This window comes from Ipomoea nil, unplaced genomic scaffold (assembly GCF_001879475.1).
Source record: "Ipomoea nil cultivar Tokyo-kokei standard unplaced genomic scaffold, Asagao_1.1 scaffold0276, whole genome shotgun sequence".
In the NCBI taxonomy this organism is placed as follows: Eukaryota; Viridiplantae; Streptophyta; class Magnoliopsida; order Solanales; family Convolvulaceae; genus Ipomoea; species Ipomoea nil.
In genome coordinates, this window is record NW_017616704.1 from 3,920,627 (window position 1) to 3,941,587 (window position 20,961).

General features: G+C 39.1%; 1 long non-coding RNA gene across 1 annotated transcript; it reads left to right on the forward strand.

Moving 5' to 3' along the window:
* Positions 1-11,167: 11,167 nt before the first annotated feature.
* On the forward strand, positions 11,168-11,783 carry LOC109154707. Its single transcript, XR_002049768.1, has 2 exons — positions 11,168-11,268; positions 11,511-11,783. It is a non-coding gene; the product is annotated as an uncharacterized LOC109154707 (long non-coding RNA).
* Positions 11,784-20,961: the final 9,178 nt, after the last annotated feature.

Consider the following 20,961-nt stretch of genomic DNA (forward strand, 5'->3'; position numbering starts at 1 on the left):
GGTTGGTTCTGCACCCTCGTCGACACTATGGTATTCTCGGTCGATTTCCAGGCGGTCACAGTCGCCATGGTTATTCTCCACGTTCCCCTCGGTGGCCACATACACATGTCCCACACCGCCGAATTTTGGGCATTCCAAATTTGATACAGCACTGCAATCATGTGTACAAGAACATCCTGTGTTAATACACACATAGCATTTGGAAACCATTCTGAAAACGAAGCCCCATGCACACAAGAAACAGGGAGATGGGATTCATTCCACACAAGGATTGCATATTCACACTCAATGAGCGAGTGCATAACATCCTCGGGCATCAAAGCACACATGGAACAGGTTGGGCTTATTTCGACCCTCTTTACAATAAGGGAAGTCGTAGTCGGTAGAATATTGTAAATTGCTCTCCATAAAAAAAGTTTCCATCTCGAGGGGACCTTTATTTTCCACAATGCAGACCACTTCGTAAAAGCCGAAGAATTCGTAATTTCCCCAACAATGCATCTATAAGCACTCTTAACCGAGTAAGTACTATTCGGCTCCCTATACCAATACCAAGTGTCTTCATACGATGTGCAAATCGGGATATATATATATATATATATATATATATATATATATATATATGTATGTATGTATGTATGTATATGTTGAGCTGATATAAGAGTTTGTTAGAGGAGTTTTCTAGATGATTCTATTATAATTTAGCTTGGCTATATAAAATCCTTTTTCTTTTCTTCTCCCATAAAATCTTGTTTCTTTGTCTTTACAAGTGAGTTGGTTTTCATCTTGTAACTCAAACTTTTACATTCAAGTTCAATCACTGTAATTCAAGTTTCTAAATTATTCCTACATGAATAAATATTTTTTTAAAAAAGTTTCTTGTGTGATTGATATTTTCTTTTTTCTCGGTAATGAATAAGAAGGGGGTAAATGAGAGAAAATAATTTGGTTTGATGGCACACTACAAAAAGTTGGATATTCAGCAACAAACATTTAGCAGCAGTAACCGCCACTAAATATTTATTTAGTGGTTGTTGCAACAACCACTACTATTTTTGCCCTGAAACATCACTTGTGAAATGTTAGTGGCAAATGCTGATGGTTTATCACGATTTTTTAATTAATTTTTGTGGCTATTAGACACCCTTATTCTTCCGTTGTTAGCCGCTCTATAAAAATTCTTTTTTTCTAGTTTCTTCTCCCAACTCACTCTTCTCAACCTAATTCTCTTCCGCCAGCCTCTCACGTCTAAATCTTCATTGGTTTTTGATATATAAAGAAGTAATAGCCATTGAGTCATTCATTCAAAGGAAGAAGAGGAGAGGGAGGGAGAGATGAAGGCTTCAAGACCTAGCAAGAAGAACGAAAATAGAGAAAAATTTATGGATGGCGACAATGAACAGGAAGTACAATCAACGGTTACAATTGGTTTTCAATCTAAAGCTTCAAAGCTCAATAACTCAAGTCATCGTTCTTCACTCGTAACACTTCCTCCAAGTAGGATTTCATCAAGGTCCTATTTTCTCTCTTTGTATGTGTGTTCATTTATCTTCCATACAATTGGTTATGATTTCAATTATCTTCCCATGAACTTTGTGAATTATGGATCTATTTTGGGTGTAGCATGTTGTGTTAACAACTTTAGCCCAAAATCGGCAATTTGGAAAGTGAAATCATTGACCTTGCGGCTTTCTTGAGTGTGCGATTTGTTCTTTCAGCGATTCCATTCTATTGAGGTGTCCTTACTACGGATAGTTGATGAAGAATACGATTCTAACCACAAAAATTCTTAATGACTTGATTCACGAACTCGCTTTCCTGATCTGACCTGATCTTGACAATAGATGAACCTTTCTCATTCTGAAGTTGCTTCAACACTTCGAGAAGTAACTTTAGGTTTCATTCTTCTTCTTGAGAAATAGAGTCCATGTATACCTAGTGTAGTCATCTACTACCACAAAAGTATATTTCCTCATACTTAAACTTACCGGATCAACTAGTCCAAACAAATCCATGTGGAGTAGACTCAAAGGTCTAATAGATGATTCCACGGATTTAGACTTAAACGAAGATTTAATTTGCTTCCCCTTTTTACAGGCTTCACAAATCTTATCTTTGTTGAAAGTCATGTTTGATAAACCTTCTATTAGTTGCTTTCTATCTGATCTATTACTTTGAAATTGAGATGGTTGAGTTTGTTGTGCCACTCTCAACTTAAATATGACTTTCCTTTTGCTACCAAACAAACGTTTGATTTTACTAAATTCTAGTCCACAACATACATGATATTTCTCCTCCTTGCTAAAAGAACAATTTCCATTGTCTCTTCGTTGATCACAAAGCAATTACTCTTCAAAAATTCAACTATGTAACTTTACGGTTTCATTCTATTAGTGCTTAGTAGATTAAACTTCAATCCTTCTACATAAGACATGTCATTTATACTCAATCCATTTTTAGTGACTTCTCCTAATCCCTTGGCTTGACCATTTGCTTCATTCCCACAAAAAACAACCTTTTGACCATTGACTGTTCAGAAGTTGACTAGATTTGACTTGTCGTCGATCATATGCCTCGAACATCCGCTATCATTAGGGATGGCAATGTAGAAGGACGGGGGCGGGAAATATACTCCCCGTCAACATCGCCATGACCCTATCCCTGTCCTCATCCCCGACGGGAAATTGAAAATAGTCCTCATCATCGTCTCCACGAGAAATTAGGCGGGGACGGGAATTCCCCATCCCTGGTTAACTCCTAGTCAAATTGTTAAATTAATATAATTTTTAATTAAAAAATTTAAAACCTAAAGTCTTAACTTCAAAAATTAAAATACTTGACTGTATATATATATATATATATATATATATATAATAATAATAATAATAATAATAATAATAATAATAATAATAATAATAATAATAATAATAATTCAGGGACGGGGTGGGGCGAGGAGGGGTATCCCAGTCCCCGATGGGGAAATACACACAGTCCCCATCCCTGTCTCTATTCTTCGAAAATTTTATCTATCCTTGTCCTTGTTAAGGACGGGGCAAATTGCGATCCATATCTATCAATGTACCATGGTTATCTTGTTGTCCTTCTCTTGTTCATCTCATTCACTTATTTGGATAAGAACTTCCTAGATTTTGCTCGCTGATGCACATTCCCTAATCCTTGGAAGTATCGTTTTATTGACTGACTTGAATAATATGTTCTTTGCAATATTATCCAAATTGTTTCTTTTTCTGTCCTCGTTCGTCCACTCCTGTTGTGGCTTGAGAACATATCTTGGTGTTTCGGAGGCCTACACAACTGTAGTGTAAACCATCCAGATTTGCTTTGGCTTCTTAGTGATGACTTGCCACTGTTGGTTTTACGGCTGTAGGGTAGCTAGTCGGCGGGCCAACACTACCATAAAATACTTAAAACAAGAGAAAGAGAATATGGGAAAGAAGCGTAACAAAGTAACATTAAGTGTCTTAGGATCCATTACAGTGTGACCCCAATGGGCTATTTATACAAGGAGTCAAGCCCTAAAGATGGCAAGAAGGGGGAAAATAACAAAAAATAAACTTAATAAGCTACCAAAACTACGAGAATACCTTCCTAATGTAAAAAAAAGGAAGTTACTTGGTGCACAAGGAAAGAATCTCCATGAAATCCGTCCTTAACCGCCTCTGGAATGCGCACTCCGTCGGGGACACACCTACTGCCTAGCCTGATCCCCCATTAGGGCCGACTAGAGACCCGATCGGGGACACGCCAACAAGTCAGCCTGGTCGCCAAACCAAGCCAACTAAAGAACCCGATTGGAGACACACCGACTGCCCAGCCTGGCCACCTAACCAAGCCAACTAGAGGAACTCGCCTGCGCATTGTGCAATCGTCACGGCCACATAAAACTCCTCTCTCCTAACTGCTAAGTGTTCTAGGCACTCGGGTCTGACTGCTAGCCTATTGTCTAGCTGAGTGCCCACTTGGGGGATATCTATCACCAGTCCCTCACATTTCTGAGGTCTAGCCAAGTGACGACTTAGAAAAGTAGAAAAATCTTCCAAGTGTAAAACTCGAGTCCTGGCCAGCTGTTTGTTAGTCCTTGTTGTGGGGAGCTTAAGTCTTGACCAGTAAAGTCCTGACTGGCTCTGCTCTCCTCCTGACTCATTCCGCAAATGGTACGGTTACTGAGGCGTAATTATGGCGTCTCTCCCAGATCTCCGCCAGTCATAGTCTCGAGGTGCGGCCTTTCGTAATTGTCTTGTCAAACGTTACGCCTCCTCCCCCAGTCGTCCAATGAAGGACACGCGTCACTATGCAGGCAGCTGGCTATCCTTATAAATAGCCCAGCCGATTCGCCCCTTTTTCCTTTCACTCTTTTTCTCCACCTCTCTCCAAGATTCCCCGCGACCTCCTTCCTTCATCTTTCTTTTCCGGCGACCAAATTCCTTTCTTCGGCCTCCCTAACCTTTTCGAGTCAGTTCTGTTCGTCTCAGGCTTCCTTCCCTCTACTTATTTCAAGGTTAGCCTTCTCATTTATCCCCTTTTTTACTCAATGTCGTCCTCTCAAGACCCTGCTTCTTCCTCTGGTTGCCAAGGGGTCACCTCTAGTTCTCCGGCCACCACTTCCCGGGCGGCGAATGCGCTAGGGGCCATGACAAGGTATAGTTAAGCGTCGATGGAAAGTAGGGGTGGAGAATGAAGATTCTCCCGAATATCGTTCTCAAAGGATGGACACTTCAATCAATACATCAACAATCACCTCAATAAATACATCAACAATCACAAGAAATATCCAATTCATATAGAGATTCTAGCCAAGAATTGCTAGATTAAATTGCAATCAACAATTGAAATAAGCAATGGAAATGGATGATGAAATTGAAGAGAGAAAATGTAGGAGAATACCTAATTCAATTTCAATTACAAGTCAATCCACAAGATACATCCAATCAAGCAAGAAGAGAGCCACTAGGTTGAAGAAGAGTTGTCAATTCCTATTGAATCCTTGAAGATCTTCCTTCTCTAATGGAGAGAGTTGAGAGCTTAGTCTAGAGAGAGAAAGTGTGTCTAAACTAATGCCTAAGTGAGTTCTAATTGATGTCCCCAAATCTAGCCTTTATATAGCCTTTCCTCCTGGGTACCTTCACATTTCGCGCCCATATCCCCAGTCACGAACGAGCCACGCTCGTGACTCGGGTACTTATTACGCGATCCTGCCTAGTCATGAGCGTCGATCTTCTCGTGACATCTTATAGTTTCTAGTCACGGTTGTGGATCCCCTCATGACAGCTTCTAGTTCATTGTCACGAGCGGGGTCACGATTGTGGCCAGGCTCTGATGAAACACTCCACTTTGCAGTCTTCCTTGGTTGCTTCAGTTCATGCTCATATGCCCTCCTTTAAGCTCAAAAACTTCAAAACACTAAGGGACTGTTTACCAAAATGGAAAAAGGGAGAATTTTCTGAAAAAAATGGAGAATTGGATAAGGGGAAGAATGGAAAATGAAAAACTTGTTTACTAAAATTCTCTCCAATTGGCTCACTTCTCTCCATTCTCCAACTTTATGTTTGTTTTTGGAGTAATCCAATTCAAACTTCTCCAAATGGAGGATTGAAGATAACATGTGTGAACAGTAAAGAATGTTGAGAGGTCACCTGATAAATTCCTACAATACACGTTATTTTGCTATTCCACAACTTTTTCCCTTTTCCCACGCACAATTTATTATTATCCTTTTCCCTGCGCATAGATTTATTATTATAATAATGCGCACAGTCTATTATTATTATTATTATTATTATTATTATTATTATTATTATTATTATTATTATTATTATTGTTGTTGTTGTTGTTGTTGTTGTTGTTGTTGTTGTTGTTGTTGTTGTTATTATTATTATTATTATTATTATTATTATTATTATTTATTATTATTATTAACATGCCCACATAATAATAATAATAATAATAATATTATTATTATTATTATTATTATTATTATTATTATTGTGCAAATGCTATATGAATGATTGTATTTAATGACGTTTTGGATATTTTGTGGTGTAATCAAACTATATACTAAAATGATTGAAATAATTGTAAATTAGTTAGTAATATGTTTTTCTCCAATTTTGTTACCTTTTTTACATTTAGTATTAGAGTATTGAACTTTTTATGTGATGAAATGAATTAGAAAATTATTTTTGAAAAAATCATATTATTTAGATAATCTGATATATATATATATATATATATATATATATATATATATATATATATATATATATATATATATATATATATATAGAGAGAGAGAGAGAGAGAGAGAGAGAGAGAGAGAGAGAGAATTAAAAAATTGGAGGGATGGAGAATGAAAATTAGAAAATTGGAGGGATGTAGAATGAAAATTAGAAACTTGGACGAATGGAGAAGGAAAATTGAAAAACTGGAGAAATGGAAAACTGTAAATGGAAAAAACAGAGAAATGAAGTAAATGACCCCTAAATGACTCCAAATAAGCACAACACAACCCCTAAATGACTCTTAAAACCATGCATCTTTGGCACTTATCACAAGTTTCCACACTTTATTCTTGCTTATCCTCAAGCAAGTTATCAATGAATTCAAGAACAAATAAGTGCCAAAGATACTTCAAGGAAACTCAACTAATCAAATGGTCAATCAAGAAGAATGTGCAAGAAAATGAAGGGGGAGAAATCCCTCATATCATCAAATAAGTGTGTTAACCATGTGCCATACTTTGCAACTCAAGGAATATTCAAAAGAAACAAAAACCCTATCAATTGGATATATTTAAGCTCAAGGGAACAGACTCTCCACATAAATTTGTCAAGCATGCATTCAATTTGGATTCGCTTCTTATTTTTCAAGGGCCTTCAAGCCGAGCTCACTAGTGGGACCGATGCGCGCACCACAACCAAGCATCCTCCCAATACGCCAAAGCCCAACATAAAAGTAAGGTGGAGGTACGACATGGGCCTCTCCCCACCAATGGCTTAGGCGGCTCTCTTTTCTTTTCAACCCCCTAGGATAACGTCATCGGGCAACCCGAATTCACGTGGAGCTCCATGCTTTTTCGAAGGCGGTGCAATGGGTGCCCGAATCCTAGCAGGGTGGCTCACCTCCTCTCTTATTTTCTTTTCTCCTAAGATAACATCATTGGGGCGACCCGACTTCACATAGAGCTCTACGCTTTTTCGAAGACGGTGTCATGGGTGCCCCAAATCCTACCAAGAGGGCTCTCCTTGTTTCTTTCCTCATAGGGATGTCCATTATTTTGCCCTTGACCTTTTTTTCATTTCTCTTCCATGACTACCCATCATGCCTTTTTCTAGGGATTAGGGGTTCACTCTCAACCTCACCGAAGGCTCACCTTTTGCCCCATGCCTTACCAAGATTAGTTCAACTAGTAGTTGCCCCCGTGCGATGCACGGCCATGATATTATAGTGTGATATATAAAAGATTGTTATATTGAAATTATAGGACCAATAAGGTTTTAGTTGTAATAAATAGACAAAATATAATTTATTGGCGTTCCATAAATAAAACAATTACACATTATTATTAGAGATTTCTTTGTAAACTACATTTTGAGTATTGTTGACTTTAAGACGATCAGGATTACTCATCCTAGAAACTGCTACACATAATTGGCCATGATCCCTCTAACTTATGGTAATCTAACCTTATTGCTCTTTTGGTGTGCAGTGGAGTGAGTGGTCTGATCTCCTCAACAGATACATAGGAGAAGGCATATTTTTGGTTCAGAGTATTACTTATTCTCAGAGTCTCAGATTGTACTTCTGCAAGTCGTTCGACCTCTTTATATAGTGGTAGAATTGAATCAAAATCAAGACTGTTATAGAAAAACGAAGAGGCAAGCTTTGGAACAATGACAAAGAATAACTATGTTATTTAAACTTAACATCCTTTCAGAAAGGATATCTTCAAGTTGTAATTTAACATCGTTTTCCCGTTTGATGCACGGTCTTATTATTAGGGCTCAAGATATAACATTTTGATAAATTCAAGAAATATTACCGATAAAATTAAAGATATAGTAAATTGATAAAATATAATTGATCCACCTTCCCTAAATAAAAATAATTGCACATTATTAAAAATTTATTTGTAAACTACATTTTGAGTAGTGTTCAGAAGACGTCCAGATTCACCACAAATTAAGACTTGACCATTAGGATTACTAACCCTAAAAACTGCTACATACAATTGACCATGGTTCAAAACATATTTCATAAGTAACAAACCAACATGATAGCATAACTGGAAACTACTTCCTTTGAAATTTAAACGGTAGTCTTGGATCTGACGGAGTACGCCAACCTTGGTATCAGTCTAAATTTACATAATTGCCATAATAAAATTTTATTATGATATTTATTTATATTATAAAATAATACATTTTTAGTAAATTTTAAACTATAGTCCACATAACATAACTAATTAGACCAATATACAACTTAAATTTGTAAGTAAAAAAAAAAAAAAAAAAAAAAAAAACAGTCCAACAATATATATTTACAATCAGGCTTATATATATTAGATTAAAGCCCAAAAAACAACAACAGATTCAGGCCCAAAATCGCGACCCAATAGCCTGACCCAAATGAAAAGCTGCGACCCGACCCAAATATTAGGAGTATAAAAGCCGTAGTCGTCAGACCGTTCACCTTATTCCCTTCTCTCTGTACTCCAGCCTTGAAGAGATCTGTCCGAATCTGTACACTCCAATCTGTAATCATCGACGACGGTTAGCATTCTTCTCCTCCCTCTCACCCTATAATCCCGTTATCAGGATCTTTGTCCGAAACTCTAAAATCCAACCTCTAATCACAGATTGTTTACCCATTTTTTTTTGTTCTAGAAGGCTCTAAATATGTTTATCGCGTGTTAGAGATAAGTAATTTACTTATTTCAACATCATCAACATCACTCTCCGACACTCTCCAACATTCTACACTAAATTCGCAAATTTCATTCGCGATATTAGTACCAAACCCTAGAAGAAAACCTAACAGATAAGTACATTGCTTCTTTTTTTTTTTTTTCTTTTTTCTTTCTGTTTACTATTTTTTGGTCATTTCATTGCATATTTTGTGATGCATGTTTGTTTAACTTTAGATCAGTGTTGAAAATGAACTAACAGTTTTGCAGTAGAATGCAGTCGGACAGTTTGTTAAGTTTCTGATGGCAACTTTGATTTATTAGTTTCCAACTCTTATACTCTGATGTATTTGATTTGTTTCAGTCATCTTTAGCACTTGATTCCAATTTTTGCAATCAAACTGAATTCCTTTTTGAACAATAGTGGCAATTTGGCTTAACAATTTATTTAACTCTAAACTTCACTGCAATTGCATAATCTTCTCATTTCAACATTATTGATGAGACTATTATTATTAATAAAAAAATTTTGATCTCAAACGCATAATCCATCCGTGTAGTACAGCTCAAGTATAGCTTCTAAAAGTGAATATTAGCTGGATTAATATGTTTATCATTACAGGTATATCTTAAACCATTCAGTGGGGCAAAAACATTTAAAACTCAGCATATATGTACTCAACAGTAACACACTCTAAAAAGAAATTCAATTTCCAGGTATGTCTCCAATACATATAAACTAAGCATATAATCTAGGCATTAGGTACAGATCTTACATATGTTCTTTGGTTGCAATTTGTAACTTAGTTGTATTAGTATGTTTTCATTTATTTTTGTGATCAAACATGCAAATTAGTTGGATATGTTTTCACAAAAAACTAATATTTATACTGGAATTAAAAAAAAAAAACCATGGATACAGGAATTTAGAAGGTTCTGGTATATGCAATGTCTTCTTTTAATAGAACTAAGCCTAAATAGATTAGACAACAGATAATAGAGAATTTGAGTAAAAATCATAACCACAGTAGGTCCAAACTATGAGTGAACTAATGGCAAGAAGCTTGAATACTCTATAGACCTGCTTGTAGAATGTTTTACACCACATAGTTCTGTGCTCCTTAAGACTATACACAGTAAAAGAAAAAAACAAATTTTGAAATTATTTAATGCAGAGTTGATATTTGTAAGTGGTAATAACTTGCCATAATATTTGGTGCTAGGCAGTTCCAGTATTATCATATCCCTTGCCTAATTGCACTCTGGAATTGCTGACTGATGTTGTTCACTGCCTCATGTTTCCATCCTGAGTCCCAATGTGTGTGTAGTATCCCTTCTGCAAAAATTTAAATAGCAAGAAAAATAGAAACTACAAAGTAGGCATTTAGTAAAACATTTAACAAATCTAACATAGCTAATTAATCATCCAAAAAATGGTGATATAAGTCCAATCCAATGTGAGGGCATCATAATGTTGATGTCCATAGTACACTAATAATTCTTAAAAAAAAAAGGTTGATTTCCTTCACCATCTTAAGTTAGTTGGTTGGAGAAAATTGGTCCATAAGGCATCTTTTCACAATATTTGAGTCTTCAGTGTCAGTATCATTCCTTCTTTTTCGGCATTTATTGGGTTGTTTACCTCATCACCTTTTGAAGCTTCCTGGAAATTTAAAAATAGAAAGTTATATCAATATCAGTTTTTTTATTTTGTGTATTTAAAATAATTACCTGAACTGATAAGTCATCCTCTTTTTCTTGGTTGTCTTTCAATTTTGGGTTGTTTACCTCATCATCCTTAGAAGGGTCCTGGAAATTTAAAAATAGAAACTTTTATCAAAAACATTTTTTTAAGATGAGTATATGTTCCCTGTTTTTAAAAGTAGTCAGAAAACTAAAATATTAGGCAGTGAAAGATTGGTTTAAAGCTTAAACAGTGAACAATGTGCAAAAAAATGGAAGCAATATTGACAAAAGTTTGTCTTTAACAGTGTACATTTGTTTTTCTTCAAAACATATTTCATATAAAGTTTTAGATAAAAAGGTATAAGAAATAATACAATTGAAATATGCATAAGAAATTTTACACATGTAGAGGTAGAATTATAGTATTACCATGTCTGATTCATGAATGAAATAAATTGAAGAATTTATAAACAACATCAATATGGTAGGATTATAGTATTACCATGTCTGAATCATTATCTTCACATTCTTCTATCATTTTTGAAATAGTATTACCATGTCTGAATCATCATCTTCACATTCTTCTATCATTTTTGAAATAGGATTCTTTTCTTGATCAACTCCAGGTGCAAAATGACTTCACTCATTCACTGAACATGGTTGTTGCTTCCTTTCCATCTATTCAACATGGTTGTTGCTTCCGTTCCATCTATTCAAAGTTCCTGCATTGCAGTGAACTAACTGGATAAACATGATAAAATCCAAAAGAAAAACAAAAAACAAAGAAATAACATACCAAATCAGAGTCAATATGTTAACGGCCAATATCTTTTAACAGATATGTACTGCGATGGCATGTTATTTCGAACAAATTTTTTATTGTTGCTTTGTGTATTTGCAGGTTGTTTGAACTGGATAGATGGTGAATTTGGGAGTGCAGATTGCTATCAATGGAGGTTTATATAGATGCTGAATAGTGTCTTTCAAAATTGAAGACTTTCTTGGAATTATGAAGGCTGCACCAAATGGTTCAACATCCAAGATTGATTTGAATTTACAGTGATGTATTTATTAATGCAAATGGCGGAACAACTTCCCACAAATTTGGGAAACGAAAAAGGTGGTTGATAATAGATTTAGTATTTAATTCAAATACAAACACATTTATTTTAAAGATAAAGCTCATCTGAATTCTTTGAGCGCAATATTGTATAGTCCAAAACGGCACAATTTAGTTTGGGCGGGAATTTGAAGCCATTTGATTGGCTGCAATCTTATGGCTTTAATATATAGTAAGATTCCGGGCCTCGCTTTTAACTATCTTTCTAAAATTGAGATGTATACACTCCCACTTCAAGAGATCCTTGACTAAGGTCCAAACAAAATAAGAGGTGGATGACATGCAAGCATACAAAAGTGTAAACCTATTGGGTTTCTATGCAATCCTCACTTGTTGTAAAGAGGTAATTTCCAAAGGATATTCCCCAAATAAAAACATTTTTTGGCACATCGCTAACACACTTCCAAAATGATATGAACAATGACACACACTCCATCACCACACACATTCATCAATCGAGCACCATTCAACAAATTGAGAATTCAAACAATAAAGCACAAAGTGCATCCTTTCCACACTTTAAATCAAACATCGTCCTTGATGTTACCATGCGGACTAGGTGGAAAGAGGAGCATAGGTCAATATAAATGAGCGTCCCTTTCCACACATTAGAAGTGTTTCTAGGACTTGGGGTATGAAAGATGAAAACCCTTTGTGGATGAAAAATGAAATGCTAAAGAACGTTTGTTGATAAGTGCCAAAGACACCACTATTAATTAGGGGTCATTAAGGGGTTGTATTATGCATAATTATGGTCAATTGTGAATGAGTTATGTTGCAAATACTATAATTATGCTAATGTGTTGCAAATGCCCATGATTATGTTCACTTTAGTGATTTTGAAGGTTTTGAGCACAAAAGAAGGCGTGTGGATTAAACCGGGGTGAACCAGGGACGAATGCAATGGAGAAAGGTGCCCGGAGCCCGTCCACGAGTGCCCCACGCGTGTGGGCCGTGTGTGGTGCGTAACCGGAAAGTTCCACACGACGAACCGACGCGTGTGGACGAAATAATCTGTGCGTACGCCTCTCGTGCGCGCGTCAGGGCAGTTGGTGGAAATAAAAGAGGGGCGCGGGACTTTGATCAATAATCTTCTTTTCATTTTGACATTTCCATTCTCTGCATTTGCAGAGCTCCTTGGTTAGGTTTATCTCTCTAAGTTTCAATTAGAGATTGGAAAGCTCCCAATTCATGTAATTGAGATTGCATTGGAGGATTCAAGTGTGGTAACTACTTCCATTCATCTTCTATTTCATGTATTAATCTCTCCATTCCATGACTTTAATTGTGATCTCATTTCATGATGTGTAGTTAGATTTTTCTAGGAATTGGATGATTGATTTGTGATTATGCATTCTTGTATTGTGTGGATTAATTGATGAGTTTGTGATGTATTGCTTGACCTAGAATTCCTATGTTGTGGATGAGTTCTATGTTGATTCACTCTTCATTTGTGGCCACAATGAGGAGAGGAGTATAGGAGTGTGGAAGTAGCAAGAGATTGTGCTTCCATTAGTCCTACTCATCCCAATCTTCGCCCTCGTTCCCGATAGGGTTAGGCCCGAGAGGAGAAGGTAGACCGCCCACTACATGTTTGATAAAATGCCTCCGCCGACTTAGGATTGGAGAGACTAGGTTCTACATAGCCTAGTGTTGGTGCCATAGTTCTCCCCTAGGATAGTCTTGTTGTGACACCCCGTAATCCAAATTCGATTAAGGGATTAATTAAGTAATTAATCCTAATTCAATTGGTAATTTAATTCCTTAAATTCCTGAAAATTCAATAGTCGAGGACTAGTAATTGACTAGTCAACCCAAAGTCAAGGTTGTACCTAAAGCTTTGTGAGTAGTTCCTTTGTTCCCTAACACCTCTTCATTTTAGTTAGGGTATTCAAGACATTTCACCTTATGTTAGTAATACAAGCTAACCTAGAAGACACACCTCATTCTTTCTCCTTACCCTTTCCAAACTTGAACTCCTCCATCTCTCTAAAAGTTAGATAGCTTTTCTTCCAAGCCAAGTTGGAGCTTTGTCAAATCTTCAAAGTTTGTCTACAAGATTCTACCTTTCATACATTTGAGCATCTAGGAGGGTAAGCTCTATGTTTATCTTGTGTTTTTAGTGTTTTCTAAGTTGTCTTTCCTTAAAGATAGAATCTTTATGGTCTTTTGGTGTGTTCTTGAAGTGGGTTTGGAAGGTGAACCTTATTAGGAGCTTGGTGAAGTGTTAAGTGAAGGTTTTTGTCTACAAGAGGTAACCCATGCTCTACAAAATCTATTTTGCTTACCTATATGATGATTTCTTGGATTCTACATGTGTTTTGCTATGAAATGTGAGTGTTTATGCATTGTCTTGTGAAAATGCATATCTAGAGCTTGTGTTTAGGGTTCTTGTATGCCATTGCTTGGCTATTCCTTCGATTCAAGTCATTTTGTTGTGTTTGGTGAGATTTGACATGTTTTGGACTTGAATTTGAGCTTGGTGTTGAAAATCCCCGAAGGGATGTTTTGGTACAGGGTAGTGTACCCGCGGGCAGAACGGCGGGCGATGGCCTACACGCCGCCCCACACGTGGGGTACAGGATGGCTGGGTGTGGTACCCGAGGGCGGAACCACGAGTGGGGGTCTACTCGTGGGCCCACCCGCGGGGAACAATACATGGTTATGTGGGGATTTGTTCCCCGTGATTCTTTTGACTCGGTATTTGGTCTTTTGACTTCCCGATGTTCTTTTGTGGAACTCTTTGAGTGTCTTCTTGATATTTCGTATGTCTAGAACTATATGGTAGCAATCCATGTAGGTTTTGGTGTCTTGAATCGTGATAAGTGTTCAACATTGTGTTTCGTTGAACCGTGATGGGTCTTGTGAGTTCTTCGGAACTACTTTTGGTTTACCCGTTTGATAAGCATGCTAGTTCGGCATTTTAATGCTAGCGTGTGTGTTGTTTGTACCTTCCTATTGTTGATGATGACTTGTGTTGTTCATCGTTGTAGTTGGACTGTGATCCATTCCTTGATTGAGTATGGTTTCATATCTTCGGTGTGATCCGTTGATTGATTCCTATTGTGGTGTGGTGTGTGGCTGTACCTGAATTGCACGATTAGTGGTATAGGACACTAGTCACCAAGGTACGGCAGTCGTCCTCGTGGTGGCCATGACGCGATTATGGTGTTTGTGACCTTTGTGTAAGGTTCACGTATTTCTTGGGAGGCATGTGTTGCCGTGTGTGTTCGGTACCCTCGTGTACTATGAAATCGGTGGTTCTGTTGGAGATCTGTTGGAGAGGGGACGACGGTCCTTGGAGGGATAAGGTTGGACTTGGTGTACAGGGGTCCTGGAGGTAAAGGTTGGAACTAGATATAAGGTTGGGGGTAGCCATAAGGTTGGGGGTAGCCATAAGGTTGGAACCAGGCATAAGGAAGACATATCAATTCGTGATGGGTGATGTCACGAAGGCTTGTGTAGCCGTTGTTGTGTATTTCTTTATTTGTGACGTGTGATGTCACAAAGGCATGTGTTGCCAATGGTTGTGTCTTTACTCTCTCCTGTGTTATACATGTCGGATGTTAATCTACTGTCTGATGGTAGATTATGCCTTGAGTCGTTCTTTTGTGTCGTTGTACTTCTTGTGGTCTTGGGATGTGTTCCCGAATGCTTGTGGTGAGTGCATAGAGCCTTGTGTTGACTTATGCTCTTGGTTTTGAACATATATATATATATATATATATATATATATATATATATATATATATATATATATATATATATATATATATTCTGTTTCGTAAATGATTTTACATATGTATATCCTATCTATGTATGATATTTCACATGTATTGGTGGGTTACCAGCATTATTCGCTGACCGGGCGTCGTCCCATCTTTTATGTGTTTCTTTCAGGTGATGTGTAGACGAGAGCGCGGTCTAGAACCTGTTAGTGTAGATCCCTTTGTTTTGAGTTTTTGTGGCCTGTGAGCCAAGGATAGACATTAGTACTCTTGTGTGGTATGGATTTAGATTGTGGATTATGCAGATGTTTAGCCTGTGCGTTCACCTTTGGGTGGGCGTGGCATAGCACCCTTTTTATTTCCTGTTTATATAATCCTTGTTTAGTCTTCCGCTGTGTTTGATATTTTGGTTAGTTATCTGCATGTTTAAGGTTTAATTCTACATGGAAATTAGGGGGTGTCACAGTTGGTATCAGAGCCTAGGTTGATAAAGTCTAGACTTCTAAGTGGTTAAGTGTGGTTTGAGACCTTAAAGTGACCTTAAGAATCTATGTGTTAGGCTTAGGACTCTAAGTTTCGCGGTGAGCTGAGCGTTGTTTTTAGCTGTTTGTTTGTTTGTTGTCTTTTTGGTAACCGTGTTGTTGTTGTAGAAGCTTTGTGACCCCCCCCCCCCCCCCCCCCCCACGAATGAGCAGCTTGCCCAGAACCTGCAGTAGTTGACGCAGACGATGCAAACTCTTAGTGAGGCGTTGCTGAACAACAACCATCCCGTGCCACCTCCTCAACCTGCCGGGCACAGGGACATGGGTCGTCTTGTGTCGGGTCACCGACCACCGACCTTCGCGGGTGAAGAAGACCCGGTTATTTTGGAGGAATTGATGAGAGCGTTTGATAAGATCTTCTCGGTTGTGGGTTGCCCCGAGGAGCGGAGAGTAGAGCTGGCGACGTTCTACTTCTGTCACGAGGCTGATCTATGGTGGATACATGAGGGTCCAGCCTACCTTGAGGAGCCTGAGTTCGATTGGTCTGCGCTTAAAGATCGGATGCGCGAGAGGTTTTATCCGGCGCATGTGCGAGCCGCGATGTATGAGGAATTCCTCCATCTTCAGCAAGGATCTTTGTCAGTGGTCGAGTACCACAAGAAGTTTCTCGAGCTTGCGCGCTTCGCCCGGATGCTTGTGCCTACAGAGCTCGCCAAGGTTGAGAAATTCGTTGCTGGCTTGAATTATGAGGCACGAAAGGCCTTGACCGTGAGTAGGCCGAGTTCTTTAAAGGATGCATATGTGAGTGCTGCAGATCTGTATCGTGTTCAGCAGCTTCAGCGAGGGTCTTATGAGCTTGCTAGAAAGAGGACCGAGAGTGGAGGCTCTTCCACCTACAAGAAGCCGCGACCAAGTTTACAAGCTAAGAATACATCATCTCCAACCCAAAGACCCAACCAAGTGGAGCATGGAAATCAAGTCAAGTCATCTCCTTGTCATAGATGTGGAAAGGTGCATGCGGGTCAGAATTGCAGTGGCTTCGTGTTATGATGTTTTCGTTGCGGAGATAGGGGTCACAAGGTTGCCGAGTGCCCTCAGCAAGCCAATCAAAGGGTGTTGCCACCACCCCCAGGAGCCGGAGGAGCAGTAGGAGGTAGCTCGAGCCATGGAGCAGCCGGGGCCAGGCCCTCGGGGAGAGTCTTTGTGATGGGGCGTTCGCAAGCGGAGACCGAGGGCTTAGTGGAGGAGGAGCTAGCAGGTAATCTTTTCCTAGCCTACCCTTGTCTCTAGAATTCACCTTGCTCCCTATTACCTTGTGTGTTGTCTTGTGTTTCTTCGTTGTCTGCTTGAGTTGTCTTGCTATCCTTGTCATGATTTTCCCTTGATGAATGATTCTTTTGAGATTAAGTGTACGCCTTTCTTGATAAATGATTCCCTTAATTTTATGAGCGAGCCTAGTTGTGGAGTTAGTTGTTTATTCTTGGAATGAGTCATGGGTTAAGTCCATAACCTTCGCACTTGGATATTCTTGCAACCCTTTCTTTTGAGAACCACCTAAATTTCTCCAATTATTCTTTGAGTTTGGGAATAGAAAACCCATACAAAATCCTTTCTTGTGTAGCCTAAAAGAAAAAGTAAAACATTTATTTACAAACCTTAAGTTTCAAACCTAAGTATACCCTTTACTTACCCAACTCTTTAACCACTTGAGCTAATTATATTTCTTAGAATCTATCCAATTTTAATTCCATCTAAACCATAAATTTTCACTTTACCCAAATCCCCAAATTAAATCATCTTCTTTCCCCAATTTCTCCCAAAATCCCTAAAATCCCAATTTCTTTCCCCTTCACCTCTACCCGTGTGTTCAGCCGAGACCACCCCCCCCTCAACCGGTCGCCTCACCTGCCACCCGCCACCACCACCTGCCTGTCGACGAACCGCCGTCCGCCGGAGTCGCCGCCTGCCGGGACCAGCTCGCCTCCGCGGGGCCGTCGTGATCGAGAGAGAGAGAGAGAGAGAGAGAGAGAGAGAGAGAGAGAGAGAGCAGCGAGAGAGAGTGGGCAGCGAGAAGAAGGAGAAGAAGAGGAAAGCTTTGGGTTTCTTTTGTTGAGTTTTGGGTCATCTCCTATCATGCCTAGAAGGTCAAGTTTGGCAAGGAAAGTGGAATGGGTGGATGCCCATTACCTCATTCTTGAAGGTAAAGCTTTCGACCTGGAATCTTTTCCTAAATCTTTGTTGGATATGCTTAGATTCCAAGGGTTGTTAGATGGGTTCCTCGCCATAAGGGCTGAGACCTACCCAAGTTTGGTTAAGGAATTTTATCGTCACATGGTTGTGACGAAGGATGGTGATAAGCTTGAAATCACTTCTAAAGTGAGGGGTGTGAAAGTGGTTTTGTCTGAAAAGAGGCTAGCTCAGCTTCTGAGTTTATCTGCTTCGGGAGTTGCTCAGTACAGTGGTAAGTCATGGATTAGTACGGATACCATGGGGTACCAGGACTACTTGAGTTATTTGTTGGGTCGCACGAGTGGCTTCACTCAAGCCTCAAGACCGGAGAAAAAGTGGTTGTCCGCTGAGCAAAGGATCTTGGTTATGCTGGTGTCAGATTGTTTGTTGCCCAATAACAACAAAAGTCGATTGTTGGGAAAGTTGGAGTGCACCTTTGCTTTCTGTCTCAAGAACATGGTAAAGTTCAATCTGCCGGCTTTGATGTTGCAACATATGGTATTCTGTCGTGATCACAACCGAAAGAGCCTACCATATGGGATGGTGTTGAGCTGGATTCTTGTCGGAAAGGGTGTAATTGTTGATGGTTGTATACCGAAACCCGTAGGAAAGATGGTGTTGGATGCCACCAATCTTCGAAGTTGCAACTTGTTTCAGTTGGATGATGGTGATTACATCACTCTCGAGGAAGTTGCAAGGAAATCCCCCGAAGAAAGAGCCGAGCTCGCAGTTGAGCTTGAGATTCATGCTGGAAAGTTGAACCTTGCCGTCCAGAGTTTGGGAGGTGATGAGGAAGATGAGGGTGAAGCAAGCCGTGAAGAAGAGGTAGAAGCACCTGAAGCTGCCGAGGCCGAGGAAAGTGATTCCGAGAGCGAAGAAAATCAAAGAAGAAGGGAAGCCCACACCAAAAGGGAGCATGATTCCATGACGCATGAGGAGCGTGTAGTCTCTTTGCTTCGTCAACAGAACCGTATGATCAAAGAAGGCTTCACGTACTTGAAGACGCAGTTCGTTGCTGTCCACCAGAGGCTAGATCAGATTGAGGCCAGCTCAAGTCGAGGAGAGCGCTCATGAATCGGAGAGTGAGTCGTTGTAGCTCGGTGCTGTGGTAAGCCTGTTTATCCTTCTGCAGCCTGTTGTTACCTCTTAGTTGTTGTTACCGTTTGTTAGTTGCTTGTTGCTTGCCTTGTGTGCTTGTTCTTGCTTGTTTGTTTAGTTGAGTAGTTGGTTTTGGTGGTTGGTGCTTTTAGCAAGTTGTTAGTTCTTAGTTGTTGGTTAGAAGTTGGTGGTTGTGTTTGGTTTAGAGTTTGTTATGCTCATCATCCCCGTTGGTTAAATTCTTTCAATCCATGTATCAATATACCTTCTTGTTTGCTTTGATGTCTTGTGAATCCTTTGGGTTTTGACCAAAAGAGGATGTTCTTGACACTCTTGTCACATTGTTGTTCCTTTTCACCGTTTGTTCTAAATCCGTCGTACCCAAGCTTCGGGGACGAAGCTTCTTTGAAGGGGGAGAGGATGTGACACCCCGTAATCCAAATTCGATTAAGGGATTCATTAAGTAATTAATCCTAATTCAGTTAGTAATTTAATTCCTTAAATTCCTGAAAATTCAATAGTCGGGGACTAGTAATTGACTAGTCAACCCAAAGTCAAGGTTGTACCTAAAGCTTTGTGAGTAGTTCCCTTGTTCCCTTACACCTCTTCATTTTAGTAAGGGTATTCAAGCCATTTCACCTTATGTTAGTAATGCAAGCTAACCTAGAAGACACACCTCATTCTTTCTCCTTACCCTTTCCAAACTTGAACTCCTCCTTCTCTCTAAAAGTTAAATAGCTTTTCTTCCAAGCCAAGTTGGAGCTTTGTCAAATCTTCAAAGTTTGTCTCCAAGATTCTACCTTTCATAAATTTGAGCATCTAGGAGGGCAAGATCTATGTTTATCTTGTGTTTTTAGTGTTTTCTAAGGTGTCTTTCCTTAAAGATAGAATCTTTATGGTCTTTTGGTGTGTTCTTGAAGTGGGTTTGGAAGGTGAACCTTATTAGGAGCTTGGTGAAGTGTTAAGTGAAGGTTTTTGTCTACAAAAGGTAACCCATGCTCTACAAAATCTATTTTGCTTACCTATATGATGATTTCTTGGATTCTACATGTGTTTTGCTATGAAATGTGAGTGTTTATGCATTGTCTTGTGAAAATGCATATCTAGAGCTTGTGTTTAGGGTTCTTGTATGCCATTGCTTGGCTATTCATTTGATTCAAGTCATTTTGTTGTATTTGGTGAGATTTGACATGTTTTGGACTTGAATTTGAGCTTGGTGTTGAAAATCCCCGAAGGGATGTTTTGGTACAGGGTAGTGTACCCGCGGGCAGAACGGCGGGCGGTGGCCTACCCGCCGCCCCACAAGATGGCTGGGTGTGGTACCCGCGGGCGGAACCACAGGTGGGGGTCTACCCGTGGGCCCACCCGCGGGGAACAATACATGGTTATGTGGGGATTTGTTCTCCGTGATTCTTTTGACTCGGTATTTGGTCTTTTGACTTCCCGATGTTCTTTTGTGGAACTCCTTGAGTGTCTTCTTGATGTTTTGTATGTCTAGAACTATTTTGTAGGAATCCATGTAGGTTTTGGTGTCTTGAATCGTGCTAAGTGTTCAACATTCTGTTTCGTTGAACCGTGATGAGTCTTGTGAGTTCTTCGGAACTACTTTCGATTTACCCGTTTGATAAGCATGCTAGTTCGGCGTTTTAATGCTAGCGAGTGTGTTGTTTGTACCTTCGTATTGTTGATGATGAC